This window comes from Juglans regia, unplaced genomic scaffold (genome assembly GCF_001411555.2).
Source record: "Juglans regia cultivar Chandler unplaced genomic scaffold, Walnut 2.0 Scaffold_678, whole genome shotgun sequence".
Taxonomy (NCBI): Eukaryota; Viridiplantae; Streptophyta; class Magnoliopsida; order Fagales; family Juglandaceae; genus Juglans; species Juglans regia.
The window spans coordinates 178,431-194,609 of record NW_023361643.1 but is presented as its reverse complement, the minus strand read 5'-3'; positions in this window follow the sequence as shown (position 1 = coordinate 194,609).

Sequence of the window (16,179 nt, the reverse complement as noted above, 5' to 3'; positions counted from 1 at the left end):
TTCCTTCAGTCATATCACTTCCCATAACTTGTGTAAGAGGCTCTTCAGTCCACTTCCCACGAAAAAGCAACTCTCCTTTACACTTTTCCTTCATAGAACACAAAAGACACTCTCGGACAGTTTTTCGTACCTCTTTTGAATGCCTGTTTCGAAGCTTTTGTAAGTGTTTCCTCGCAACGTTTCCTTCATGAAAGTTGTTTCTTTTGGAGTCTAGTTTACGTGGATATCTTATTTGTTCCATTTGGAGATCATTTGATTGGTAAAAAGTTGTTTAGACCCCAGAAAGGTCATTCTGGGCGATAAACTGGAGAGTGTGTTATATTTTGGAGTTTTGACCAAGCTAATGAATAGATCTTGGTCCGAAATTTTTATGGAGTACTGTTAACATGTGTATATGATTATTGGTTGAGGATTTGTTGCATGATTAAAAGTTTTGGTGAAATATTTTCTTAGGTCTAGAAACTTAGAAACTGGAAGAGGAAAAACAGTTTCTGTTTTGAGAAAGTTTAAATCTTTTATGGTTTAATCTTATTCCAATGGCTTTGATATTTTTATTGGAAGATCCTAAGCATCTTATATACATGTTAGAATGTTATTTTGAAGATATTTGATGTTAGTTTCGAACATATGAAATTTTATGAAGGAGATATTCGGTTAGGCCAAAGTGATGATGTTCTTGGCTAAATTTATGTTTTGGTTGATGTTTACCCATGTGATCTTGAGTTTGAAGCTTGGATCTGTTTTAGGACACCTTTTTGAACCATGTGATGTTTTGGTTTGAAGATCACTTCTTTATAAGTCATGGATCAAGAGGTTGATCAAAACAAGTTAGAAACAAAATTCTGTTTTGAACTTAGAAGAGAAACCAAAAAGTTCAAGTATGGTTTTAGTGATTTTGATGACTTTTGTTCATGATTCAAAACATGATTATTCTTAAGAATATGTTATGAGTGTAGTAGAAGAAAAATTTTGGTTTAATCATGAGTTTTGAGATTTGAAAGAATTACAACAAAAAGCAAAGGAAATAGCCTTTGTAAGTTTCGGCCATATAGAGTTTTGATGGTTGTGTTTAGTTTTAAATTTTTATGAATTGATATTTGAGTTTAGGACAAAATTTACATAAGGTATGTAAATTTTGGTGATTTTTGAAGTTATGATGCAAAATCCTTAAGTTAGGGGTAAAATGGTCATTTTCCCACATGTAGAGGGTAAAATGGTAATTTTACTCTAAGTTGATATTTTTCCATATTCCTAATTGTTAGTGATTAAGTTCTAATTTTTAGAAATCACTACTTTCAGTTTCCCGTGATCGCACTTGAGTTTTGTCTCGAAGCGCGAAGATCGAGGTAAGTTAGCTTTTAACTTACTATCAATTTAATGTGTATGTGTGATAAGTAAGGGAACTAAATTGTATGTATGCATGTTATCATATGTGCCATGCCAAGTCATTATATATTTATCTGTTACACAGAATTTATTCTGTCATGAATTATTCATCTGTTACACAAGATATTCTGTCACGTATTGCTATACATGCTATACATTGCAAGTATGTCATGTTAAGTTAAGCATGCCATCTGTTACATGTATTTCTTGTCATGTAATATTCATTGTCACATGTTACGCCACGTTAAGAAATGTTGTCTGTTATATGGTATGCCATGTTACGAAATGTTGCATGTTACATGTATGACATGTTATGAAATGTTCTCTGTTACATTTATGTCTCGAAGTATGTCATGTCTGTCGTCCTACGTTCATGTCACGTTATGTTACGTCAAGATTTCTGTCTTTTATGTCACGTTCATGTTACGTCACGTTACGAAATGTCATGTCTGCCAGTTAAGTCATTCATGTCAATCACGACCCTAAGCGCTAGGATGGGGTAATATCCTAGTGGAACTCCTTTGTTCACGCTGGAGTGTCTAAATAGGTGTGAAATTCCCTGGGTTGACGAAGTACAGTCAACAGGTTGCGAATGGGGCCTAATTAGCTGGTCACCGGAGCGCGCCAGGCACTAACGCCGATGGTGCCACACATTATGTTATGTGTGTCCACAGCAAGTGTGGCACAAACAGATAAGTCATGGGGCCACAACAACTGTGGAGCATGAAGTATGGGGCCACAACAACTGTGGAGCATACACTACGTGAGACACAACAATTGTGACACGTAGAATACGTGGGGCCACAACAACTGTGGAGTACGTATTAACGCACTCACAGCTGGTATAGAAACCTGTGATGTGATGCGGTAATCGGCAGGGACACACGGCTCAAGGGGACCTGTGTAGCACCCATATGGTCACGTTAATGATTAAGTCTATTGAATAAGATTCTAAGTTCAAGTCATGTTTCACGTTATGTTATGTTCAAGTTTACGTTCACGCAATCATGGTAATCCCATAAGACAAGAATATGTTCCAAGTTCATGTTATGTTATGTTCACGTTTACGTTATGTTCCAAGTTCACATTTATGTTATGTCATGCTCAAGTTCAAGTTCAAATTATGCATGTTCACGTTCATGTTATGTTTCAAGTCCATGTTATGTTTCAAGTCACGTTCATGCTAAGCTTCAGTTTCAGTTTAAGTTATGCCAGTTATGTTATGTTGTATGTCAAATTATGCTATGATTACTTACGATTTGATTATGCATTCATGCTTTTACTGCCATGCATGCATCATTAACCTGTGTGGAAGTTTCCTGTTAACTTGCTGAGATTTGTAATCAAATCTCACTGTGGTAGTCCCAACTACCATTCCCCCCGAATGGTAGATTTTGTTACAGGATCTGAAGGAGAATCGGGAATCGACCAACTGGAAATGGTCGACTAAGCGACGATGCGATGTAGGTGTTAATACAGTAGTTACCTCAGATTACTACTTGTATTTATAGAGTTCAATCTCCATCACTCTTTTGATCACAACCATATGGATTAATATTGTGATCTCAGTTGTTTAGTATGTCATTATGTATGAAGTATGTTTTAAGTATTTGGGATATTTCGGTTTGGTGCATAGTATTGCTAAAAAGAAAAATTATCCGCTGCGAATATTGCATAATGCTAGATGCATGTTAGGAATATTGCATCTTATATGTCATGAACGGGGGCAGGTAACCTTGTGTTGCATGTCTCGACGCTTCAAATGTCCGTCCGATCCCAAGCGGAATTTGCGGGCGTCACAATTCTTAACTCTTCTCACCTATGCTCTATATCCTTGATCCTCAACTGAAACATTCAAATCATCTGAAAAATATTGTGGAGATAAGGGGTGAGTTATCAACAACTCAGTAAACAGACATATACTAGTATGTAAACATGAGCTTTTTCAGAAAGTTCAGTATGCAGAAACAAAAACATTTTATTTTTATATGCAGATCTCAGAAAAACGTGTTATCAGAAAATCAGAGCGACTTTTCAATCTTTTCATACTCAAAATCAACAATTCGTATTTAAGGATCAATTTCATATTCAAAAACGCTTTGGCATAACATAACTGAACATCTTCATCTTATCATATCATATCATATACCATGTTTAACCCCCGTGGTAGGGTTGTGCTATCCCCGGTGGCCAAACCAGGCAGTATCATGTGGTGAACTTCCCATTTTTCAATCTCGGAGCCCGAGTGTGCACATAGGAAATAACACGTAAAAAGACCACTTTGTTTTCAAAGTGGGTGCACTCATATCATATCATATCATGGTGGTACCAACCATATCACGTGAACCAGTATCATCATATCAGAACCAGGCAGTATCATGTGGTGAACTTCCCATTTTTCAATCTCGGAGCCCCGAGTGTGCACATAGGAAAGAACACGTAAAAAGACCACTTTGTTTCCAAAGTGGGTGCACTCATATCATATCATATCATGGTGGTACCAACCATATCACGTGAACCAGTATCATCATATCAGAACCATATTCAGAACAGATAAGTATGCCAAAGTTTTATCATATCCATATCATATCAAAACACGTGCCAAACATATTCATATCATTTCCATTTGATCAAAAACAGATCCAAATCATTTCATATGACATGCATAAAAATCTCAATGATATCATATTCGCTCTTTTGCATATTTCATAAACATGTCAAATATTGCTCATGTCTACACAATGCATGTCAGAAAATATTTTCTCTTTTTCGTACATATTTCATGAGTGATGCAAATAAACGACCGAGGTTGATTTTTCTCAAGTTTTCATTTCATCACAAAATATGCAGAGTTTTTAGAAAGTCAACCTCAATCTCAATAGTCCGTATAAAAACCTAGCATAGAAACCCCGCTTACCTGGACAACTTAGCTTTTCAGAATTTTCCTCAAAAATGTCGAGTAAACTATAAATCGTCACCTATAAAAATAATTACATAATTTCCGTAAGTTTCCAATCAATCACAGATTTCGATAATTAAGCCTAAACTTCTTAAATAACCTATTTTAATTCCTAAAAACTTAAAACCTTCATAATCCCAAAATATATTATCATTTCCTAAAATCACCAATATCCACCATAACTCACGTCAAACACAAAACATCAAAATTTTTGAATCCGAAATAGCCAACAAATCTCGTAGCATAAACCAATCACACAAACAACTCTATTATCCAATCCAACCGACCCCCTTATTCCTCGGACTCAGTCCGGCACAACGAATCAACAGTTTATATACAATGTAACGTGTTAGTGCAAAAATATATTAAATTCACAAGAATTCTTTGAAAAATACTTACAGCGCTATATAATAATTTCCAAAGGATCACGGAGGTGCAAGAAGTGGAAATACAGCTGCAGAACAGTGCAAAATGCACTATGGCCGTGGGTCACAGATACCCACTTTTCAACGGGTGCAAACGAAGACCCGAGATTGATAAGGTAGGGCCTAGGAAGATCGGTGAAGCTAGTGGTGGTGAAGGTTGGCCGTGGGTGGCGGCGCAAATGGTGGTTGAAGACCAAAAACACCCAAATCGAAAATGAGATTGGATGTGCTTCACCGGTGACGGATTGGAGGTGAGGTTGGGTCCAATGGGTTGATTGGAGGTCGAGGATGATGTGGTGAAGAAATGGCGGCCAATGTTGGTGCGATGGCGGTGCGCGAGCACAATAGGTGCCGCTGCTTCGTGTGGCGCGTGGGGGCTAACGGCGGCACGGTTGGGGCTGAAATCAGAGGGTGGTGGTCGTTGGCAGCTGGGGGAGTTGGGGAGCCGGGCAGTGTCGGGCATGGCGGCGCGACGTGGCGGGGCTGGGTGGACGAAGAATGACACACGGGAGAGAGGGAGGGGGCTGGGTAGCGCGGGAAGGAAGCGAGGAAAAGAAAAATAAAAGAAAGAAAACAAAGGAAGAAAATAAAAAGGAAGGAAAAAGAAAAGAGGAAAGAGAAAATATATGGAAAGAAATGAGGTTTAATTTTCACATCTTGGGTCACAAAAATGATTCAACGGAAACGATTTTAAAACAACAAGTGAAATAAAATAATTCAAACGCAGTGATCAAAATGAAAATAAATAATTAAACCCGATAATAAGTTAATTTAATTCAAGAAGAAATTTAAACACATAACAATAATTAATTTAAGGAAAGCACTTCAAAAATAATTTTTGAAAATTAAAAATCATAAAAATATTCCAATTAAAAATCCAATAATTTTAAAACAAGAGAATAAATTCTGAATCATTAAAAATAATTCTTTCATTAAAAATACACTAAAATACGGGGTGTTACAGAACATGTGAAATGATCTGAAGCTATTCAGTATTTTGTTTTGATATGATGTGTCATCTGAAAATCTTGGCATGAAGTTCTGATTCTTTATCTGAATGTGATCTGATTCCGATGATGTTCCGTTCTGTTTCTGTTAAGGCCCAATCAAGGGTATAATGGTGATTAATAACCCTACCACGAGGTGAAATATGGAATACGGCCCAGCCACGGGTATAATGTTGGTTTATAACCCTACCACGGGGGTGAAACATGGTATAAGGCCTAGCCACGGGTATAATGATGGTTTATAACCCTACCACGGGGTGAAACATGGTATACGGCCCCAGTTACGGGTATAATGGTAGTTTATAACCCTACCACGGAGATTAAACATGATATTTGTCCCGATGTAATGCTATGAGATGATATGAGTATATTGTTTCAGTTTGGATATGCCAATTGTCTTTATTTTTGAGAATAAGTTTGTCTTTATGGAAATTTTGCTCTAATATTTTTGTACCAAGTCTTGTTTATGCATTTCGAAAATAAATATGTTGTTTCTGTATTCTGAAAGTAAATATTTTGTTTGCATACCAAACGTTATGAATGCTCATGTTTACATGCTAGTATATGCTCTCTGCTTGCTGAGTTGTTGATAACTCTCCCTTATTATTCATAATATTTTCAGATGATATTGATGGTTCAATTGAGGATCAGTATTAGAGTTTGTGGACAATATTAGCTTTGAATAGTTATTGGGTATCTCGCGGTATTAGTGCTGTTGTTGGATGTTATTTATTTATTAAGTTGATTTCAATGGATTTAGACGGTTTATGGAGATTTATGTCAATTTTATTTTATTCTAGTTTGTTATTTGAGACATAAAGAAAATTTGATATTTTATTTTGGTTGTTGTGTTGAGGATTTGATATGTGAGTATGTATGGTTTATTAATTTGAAGTATTTATGTTTGATTTGAAGTTTTGGAAGTATATATTCTTGGATTTGAAAATAGATTAGTATTTGTTAGAGTTGATTATCAAGTTATACGAGTTAACTCTCCGAATCTTCGGGATCAAGGTGTTACATTTATATTATTTGATTTGACCCATAGATAGTAGTGATTCTTGTGGACCCACTAACATCAACTTATTTTTTACATTGTACTTAGCATCATTAAAAACTGCATTTAGCATAGGAAGTCTTTGCAATGATGTCATCGACATTTATAATGGACGTTTGACATTGACACCACGTGTATACTACAATCTGACACTCAAAATTTTCATTGATTATTAGTCATATTCATTTTCACAACTACCCACCAATAATTTGTTGTATTCATTAAGTATAAAAATCTGACAGACATAAATCAAATGTTTAAAGAAAATAAATGTATAACGTTTGGGTGTATAAACTTTCACACTTTCTTAAGAATAAAAAAGTTAAATAAACTTGAGATTAATTTGACAAAATGTACTTTTTAAGAATGAATCTCACATAGGTTATATTCATTCCTTAGTAACATTTGATTGATAACAAATTCTTTGTCGTAATTCCGCAATTTATGTGCGAGAGTCGTTAATTCTGACTTTTTATTTTTTCATACTGGGTTTTTTTTTTTTTTCATTTAGGAAAGGTATATTTTTGGATGAAATAGATCTATAAGCTACTAAAGAATACCTACAAGAAAAATATTCAACAGAAATATAACTCTTTTAATCAATGTGTTATTTTAATTATTTATTATTATTACAAGCTCTTTGAAAAATGTAATTTATTTACTAAATGTAATTTATTTATTTACTTTTTCTCTGTTGTAATTGTTTTAAACAACTTGAAAATTCTCTTTCGGATCTTGGAAATGATCACTAACCCCCACAATCTATATCGGATCACAATTTTATATGCAATTTCTACGCTTGCTCCTGGGATGGACTCATAAATTACTGGTTTCAAACACCTGTTTGTAGTCATTAATTCTTCAAAATATAGGTGGTCCACTGATATGACTTCATCATCCCACTTACGTTTTCTAATAAAGATTGACCACTAATTTAGACGATTTTTCAACAATACAACAAGTAGTTAAGGAGATAATTTGTCCCTGTCTAGTCAAACTCAACGAGGATCCCACGTGATGTTGATGTGCGGTTCTTTTCTAACCATGCTCTACCATCAAGGATAACATCATTGTGTCTACGTAAATTTGATATGACAACTCATTCTAGTTGGGTCAAACTCAGTGGGCATCCAGACGTTGATGTGAGTTTCTTCGCCAACCAAGCTCTACAGTCATGTGATCAGGACAAGATGTCTACCTAGATTTAACTTGTCATTAAATTTTTCTTCTATTTTTCAATATTGTTATCCAGACGAATATTCGAGTGAATATAATGATAAATGTATTATAGTTAATAATATTTTTTTCCCCATAGCCAAACAATTTATTTCTAAGAGCGATGGGTTAGTCATTCTGCATTTATATGTTAAATGACTCATCTAAAGAACAATTTTGTTGGATCATGTAAAAAGATATACAGTTTTCATTTTTACTACAGTAAGTCATCATCACATTTAATTTTAGTGTTCATTGTTATGGTATTTTATTATTATTATTTTAATGAAAGAGGGAAGGAAATTTCTAACATTAGGGAGAGGAACTAGCTAGATGGGGTATGAATGGATACTACTCTTCTTCTTAATACTATCATCTCGAGAGATATGATTATGTGTCATATTTGAAGTAATTTGTTTTTATCAACCACTTAATTGGCACGCACAAAAAATCTGCCACATTATACTATGTGTGATCGGGGATAACAAAAGGTAAGATGAATAAGATAATTTGTCCCTGTCTGCTCGAACTCAGCGAGGATCCCACATGATGTTGATATGGAGTTATTTGCTAATCATGCTCTACAAATCAAGGATCACGCCATGGTGTCTACGTAGATTTGATATGACAACTCATTTGAGTTGGGTCGAACTCAAAGGGGATCCAAACGTTGGTGTGAGGTTCTTCGGGAACCAAATTCTATAGTCATGTGATCAGGAGATGTTGTCTACAGAAAGAGATCTATAAGCTAGTAAAGAAAATATACCAAAAAGAAAAATATTCAACAGAACTATAACTCTTTTAATCAATTTGTTATTTTAATTATTTACTATTATTACAAGCTCTATGAAAAACAGAGGCAGTAACTCATTCCAAATTTTTATTGCATTTGATTTATTTTTTACTTTTTCTCTGCTGCAATTCTTTTAAACAACTTGAAAATTCTTTGCCGAATCTTGGACATGATCTATATCAAATCACCATTTTAAATGCAATTTCTACGCTTGCTCTTAGGATGGGCTAACAAATTACTGGTTCCAAACACTTGTCTGGGCCCATTAATGCATCAATATATAGGTGGTGCACATATATGACTTCATTATCCCACTTACCTTCTTTAATAAAGACTGACTACTGATTTAGACAATTTTTCAACCATACAATTAGTCAAGAATATAATTCGTCCTTGTCTGCTCGAACTCAGCGAGGATCCTGCATGACGTTGATGTGCGATTCTTTGCTAACCATGCTCTACAATCAAGGATCACGTCATGGTGTCTACGTAGATTTGATATGACAACTCATTCGAGTTGGGTCGAACTCAATAGGGATCCAGACGTTGATGTGAGGTTCTTCGGGAACCAAATTCTATAGTCATGTGATCAGGAGATGTTGTCTACAGAAAGAGATCTATAAGCTAGTAAAGAAAATATAGCAAAAAGAAAAATATTCAACAGAACTGTAACTCTTTTAATCAATTTGTTATTTTAATTATTCATTACTATTACAAGCTCTATGAAAAACGGAGGTAGTGACTCAGTCCAAATTTTTATTGCATTTGATTTATTTTTTACTTTTTCTTTGCTGCAATTCTTTTAAACAACTTGAAAATTCTTTGCCGAATCTTGGACATGATCTACATCAAATCACCATTTAACATGCAATTTCTACGCTTGCTCTTAGGATGGTCTAACAAATTACTGGTTCCAAACACTTGTCCGGGCCCATTAATGCATCAATATATAGGTGGTGCACAGATACGACTTCATTATCCCACATACCTTCTTTAATAAAGACTGACCACTGATTTAGACAATTTTTCAACAATAAAATTAGTCAAGAATATAATTCGTCCTTGTCTGCTTGAACTCAGCGAGGATCCTGCAAGACATTGATGTGCGATTCTTTGCTAACCATGCTCTACAATCAAGCATCACATCATGGTGTCTACATAGATTTGATATGACAACTCATTCGAGTTGGGTCGAACTCAATAGGGATCCAGACGTTGATGTGAGGTTCTTCGGGAACCAAATTCTATAGTCATGTGATCAGGAGATGTTGTCTACAGAAAGAGATCTATAAGCTAGTAAAGAAAAATATTCAACAGAACTGTAACTTTTTAAATCAATTTGTTATTTTAATTATTTATTACTATTACAAGCTCTATGAAAAACGGAGGTAGTGACTCAGTCCAAATTTTTATTGCATTTGATTTATTTTTTACTTTTTCTTTGCTGCAATTCTTTTAAACAACTTGAAAATTCTTTGCCGAATCTTGGACATGATCTACATCAAATCACCATTTAACATGCAATTTCTACGCTTGCTCTAAGGATGGACTAATAAATTACTGGTTCCAAACACTTGTTTGTGCCCATCAGTATAAAGGTGGTCCACAGATATGACTTCATTATCCCACTAACCTTCTTTAATAAAGATTGACCACTGACTTAGACAATTTTTCAACTATACAATTAGTCAAGAAGATAATTCGTCCCTGTCTGCTCGAACTCAGCGAGGATCCATCATGATTTTGATGTGGGGTTCTTTGCTAATCATGCTCTACAATCAAGGATCACGTCATGGTGTCTACGTAGATTTGATATGACAACTCATTCGAGTTGGGTCGAACTCAATGGGGATCCAAACGTTTGTGTGAGGTTCTTCGGGAACCAAATTCTATAGTCAAGTGATCAGGAGATGTTGTCTACAGAAAGAGATCTATAAGCTAGTAAAGAAAATATACCAAAAAGAAAAATATTCAACAGAACTATAACTCTTTTAATCAATTTTTTATTTTAATTATTTACTATTATTACATGCTCTAACAAAGACAGAGGCAGTAACTCATTCCAAATTTTTATTGCATTTGATTTATTTTTTACTTTTTCTCTACTGCAATTCTTTTAAACAACTTGAAAATTCTTTGCTGAATCTTGGACATGATCTATATCAAATCACCATTTTAAATGCAATTTCTACGCTTGCTCTTAGGATGGGCTAACAAATTACTGGTTCCAAACACTTGTCTGGGCCCATTAATGCATCAATATATAGGTGGTGCACATATATGACTTCATTATCCCACTTACCTTCTTTAATAAAGACTGACCACTGATTTAGACAATTTTTCAACCATACAATTAGTCAAGAATATAATTCTTCCTTGTCTGCTCGAACTCAGTGAGGATCCTGCATGACGTTGATGTGCGATTCTTTGCTAACCATGCTCTACAATCAAGGATCACGTCATGGTGTCTACGTAGATTTGATATGACAACTCATTCGAGTTGGGTCGAACTCAATAGGGATCCAGACGTTGATGTGAGGTTCTTCGGGAACCAAATTCTATAGTCATGTGATCAGGAGATGTTGTCTACAGAAAGAGATCTATAAGCTAGTAAAGAAAATATAGCAAAAAGAAAAATATTCAATAGAACTGTAACTCTTTTAATCAATTTGTTATTTTAATTATTTATTACTATTACAAGCTCTATGAAAAACGGAGGTAGTGACTCAGTCCAAATTTTTATTGCATTTGATTTATTTTTTACTTTTTCTTTGCTCCAATTCTTTTAAACAACTTGAAAATTCTTTGCCGAATCTTGAACATGATCTACATCAAATCACCATTTAACATGCAATTTCTACGCTTGCTCTAAGGATGGACTAATAAATTATTGGTTCCAAACACTTGTCTGTGCCCATCAATATATAGGTGGTCCACAGATATGACTTCATTATCCCACTTACCTTCTTTAATAAAGATTGACCACTGACTTAGACAATTTTTCAACAATACAATTAGTCAAGAAGATAATTCGTCCCTGTCTGCTCGAACTCAGCGAGGATCCAGCATGATGTTGATGTGGGGTTCTTTGCTAATCATGCTCTACAATCAAGGATCACATCATGGTGTCTACGTAGTTTTGATATGACAACTCATTCGAGTTGGGTCGAACTCAATGGGGATCCAGACGTTGGTGTGAGGTTCTTCGGGAACCAAATTCTATAGTCATGTGATCAGGAGATGTTGTCTACAGAAAGAGATCTATAAGCTAGTAAAGAAAATATACCAAAAAGAAAAATATTCAACAGAACTATAACTCTTTTAATCAATTTGTTATTTTAATTATTTATTATTATTACAAGCTCTATGAAAAACAAAGGTAGTAACTCAATCCAAATTTTTATTGCATTTGATTTACTTTTTACTTTTTCTCTGCTGCAATTCTTTTAAACAAGTTGAAAATTCTTTGCCGAATCTTGGACATGATCTATATCAAATGACCATTTTAAATGCAATTTCTACGCTTGCTCTTAGGATGGGCTAATAAATTACTGGTTCCAAACACTTGTCTGGGCCCATTAATGCATCAATATATTGGTGGTGCACAGATATGACTTCATTATCCCACTTACCTTCTTTAATAAAGACTGACCACTGATTTAGACAATTTTTCAACAATACAATTAGTCAAGAATATAATTCGTCCTTGTCTGCTCGAACTCAGCGAGGATCCAGCATGATGTTGATGTGGGATTCTTTGCTAACCATGCTCTACAATCAAGGATCACGTCATGGTGTCTATGTAGATTTGATATGACAACTCATTCGAGTTGGGTCGAACTCAATAGGGATCCAGACGTTGATGTGAGGTTCTTCGGGAACCAAGTTCTACAGTCATGTGATCAGGAGATGTTGTCTACAGAAAGAGATCTACAAGCTAGTAAAGAAAATATTGAACAGAACTATAACTCTTTTAATCAATTTGTTATTTTAATTATTTTTTATTATTACAAGCTATATGAAAAACGGAGGTAGTAACTCATTCCAAATTTCTCTGCTGCAATTCTTTTAAACAACTTGAAAATTCTTTGCCGAATCATGGACATGATCTATATCAAGTCACCATTTTAAATGCAATTTCTACCCTTGCTCTTAGGATGGACTAATAAATTACTGGTTCCAAACACTTGTCTGTGCCCATTAATGCATCAATATATAGGTGGTCCACAGATATGACTTCATTATCCCACTTACCTTCTTTAATAAAGATTGACCCCTGATTTAGACAATTTTTCAACAATACAATTAGTCAAGAATATAATTCGTCCCTGTCTGCTCGAACTCAGCGAGGATCCTGAATGATGTTGATGTGGGTTTCTTTGCTAATCATGCTCTACAATCAAGGATCACATCATGCTTTCAACGTAGATTTGATATGACAACTCATTCGAGCTGGGTCGAACTCAATGGGGATCCAGACGTTGATGTGAGGTTCTTCGGGAACCAAGTTCTACAGTAATGTGATCAGGCGATGTTGTCTACAGAAAGAGATCTATAAGCCAGTAAAGAAAATATACCAAAAAGAAAAATATTGAACAGAACTATAACTCTTTTAATCAATTTGTTATTTTAATTATTTATTATTATTACAAGCTCTATGAAAAACGAAGGCAGTGACTCATTCCAAATTTTTATTGCATTTGATTTATTTTTTACTTTTTCTCAGCTGCAATTCTTTTAAACAACTTGAAAATTCTTTGCCGAATCTTGGACATGATCTATATCAAATCACCATTTTAAATGCAATTTCTACGCTTGCTCTTAGGATGGACTAGTAAATTACTGGTTCCAAACACTTGTCTGTGCCCATTAATGCATCAATATATAGGTGGTCCACCGATATGACTTCATTATCCCACTTACCTTCTTAAATAAAGACTGACCACTGATTTAGACAATTTTTCAACCATACAATTAGTCAAGAAGATAATTCGTCCCTGTTTGCTCGAACTCAGCGAGGATCCTGCTTGATGTTGATGTCGGGTTCTTTGCTAATCATGCTCTACAATCATACCCTCACATCAACGTCTAGATCACCATTGAGTTCGACCTAACTCGAATGAGTTGTCATGTGATCAGGAGATGTTGTCCACAGAAAGAGATCTTTAAGCTAGTAAAGAAAATATACCAAAAAGAAAAATATTCAACAGAACTGTAACTCTTTTAATCAATTTGTTATTTTAATTATTTATTATTATTACAAACTATATGAAAAACGGAGGCAGTAACTCATTCCAAATTTTTGCTGCATTTGATTTATTTTTTACTTTTTCTCTGCTGCAATTCTTTTAAACAACTTGAAAATTCTTTGCCGAATCTTGGACATGATCTATATCAAATCACCATTTTAAATGCAATTTCTACGCTTGCTCTTAGGATGGACTAGTAAATTACTGGTTCCAAACACTTGTCAGTGCCCATTAATGCATCAATATATAGGTGGTCCACCGATATGACTTCATTATCCCACTTACCTTCTTAAATAAGGACTGACCACTGATTTAGACAATTTTTCAACCATACAATTAGTCAAGAAGATAATTCGTCCCTGTTTGCTCAAACTCAGCGAGGATCCTGCTTGATGTTGATGTGGGGTTCTTTGCTAATCATGCTCTACAATCAGAACCTTACATCAACGTCTGGATCCCCATTGAGTTCGACCTAATTCGAATGAGTTGTCATGTGATCAGGAGATGTTGTCCACAGAAAGAGATGTTTAAGCTAGTACAGAAAATATACCAAAAAGAAAAATATTCAACAGAACTGTAACTCTTTTAATCAATTTGTTATTTTAATTATTTATTATTATTACAAACTCCATGAAAAACGGAGGCAGTAACTCATTCCAAATTTTTGTTGCATTTGATTTATTTTTTACTTTTTCTCTCATGCAATTCTTTTGAACAACTTGAAAATTCTCAGCCGAATCTTCGACATGATCTATATCAAATCACCATTTAACATGCAATTTCTACGCTTGCTCTTAGAATGGACTAATAAATTACGGGTTCCAAACACTTGTCTGTGCCCATTAATGCATCAATATATAGGTGGTGCACATATATGACTTCATTATCCCACTTACCTTCTTTAATAAAGATTGACCACTGATTTAGCCAATTTTTCAACATTACAATTCGTCAAGAAGATAATTCGTCCCTGTCAGCTCGAACTCAGCGAGGATTCAGCATGATGTTGATGTGGGGTTCTTTGCTAATCATGCTCTACAATCAAGGATCACGTCATGGGGTCTACGTAGATTTGATGTGACAACTCATTCGAGTTGGGTCGAACTCAATGGGGATCCAGACGTTGATGTGAGGTTCTTCGGGAACTAAGTTCTACAGTCATGTGATCCGGAGATGTTGTCTACAGAAAGAAATCTATAAGCCAGTAAAGAAAATATACCAAAAAGAAAAATATTGAACAGAACTATAACTCTTTTAATCAATTTGTTATTTTAATTATTTATTATTATTACAAGCTCTATGAAAAACGGAGGCAGTGACTCATTCCAAATTTTTATTGCATTTGATTTATTTTTTACTTTTTCTCTGCTGCAATTCTTTTAAAAAACTTGAAAATTCTTTGCCGAATCTTGGACATGATCTACATCAAATCCCCATTTAACATGCAATTTCTACGCTTGCTCTTAGGAAGGACTAATAAATTATTGGTTCCAAACACTTGTCTGTGCCCGTCAATATGTAGGTGGTCCACAAATATGGCTTCATTATCCCACTTACCTTCTTTAATAAAGATTGACCATTGATTTAGTCAATTTTTCAACAATACAATTAGTCAAGAAGATAATTCGTCCCTGTCTGCTCGAACTCAGCGAGGATCCAGCATGATGTTGATGTGGGGTTCTTTGCTAATCATGCTCTACAATCAAGGATCACGTCATGGTGTCTACGTAGATTTGATATGACAACTCATTCGAGTTGGGTCGAACTCTATGGGGATCCTGACGTTGATGTAAGGTTCTTCGGGAACCAAGTTCTACAGTCATGTGATCAGGAGATGTTGTCTACAGAAAAAGATCTATAAGCTAGTAAAGACAATATACCAAAAAGAAAAATATTGAACAGAACTATAACTCTTTTAATCAATTTGTTATTTTAATTGTTTATTACAAGCTCTATGAAAAACGGAGGCATAACTCATTCCAAATTTTTATTGCATTTGATTTATTTTTTACTTTTTCTCTGCTGCAATTCTTTTAAACAACTTGAAAATTCTTTGCCGAATCTTGGACATGATCTATATCGAATCAC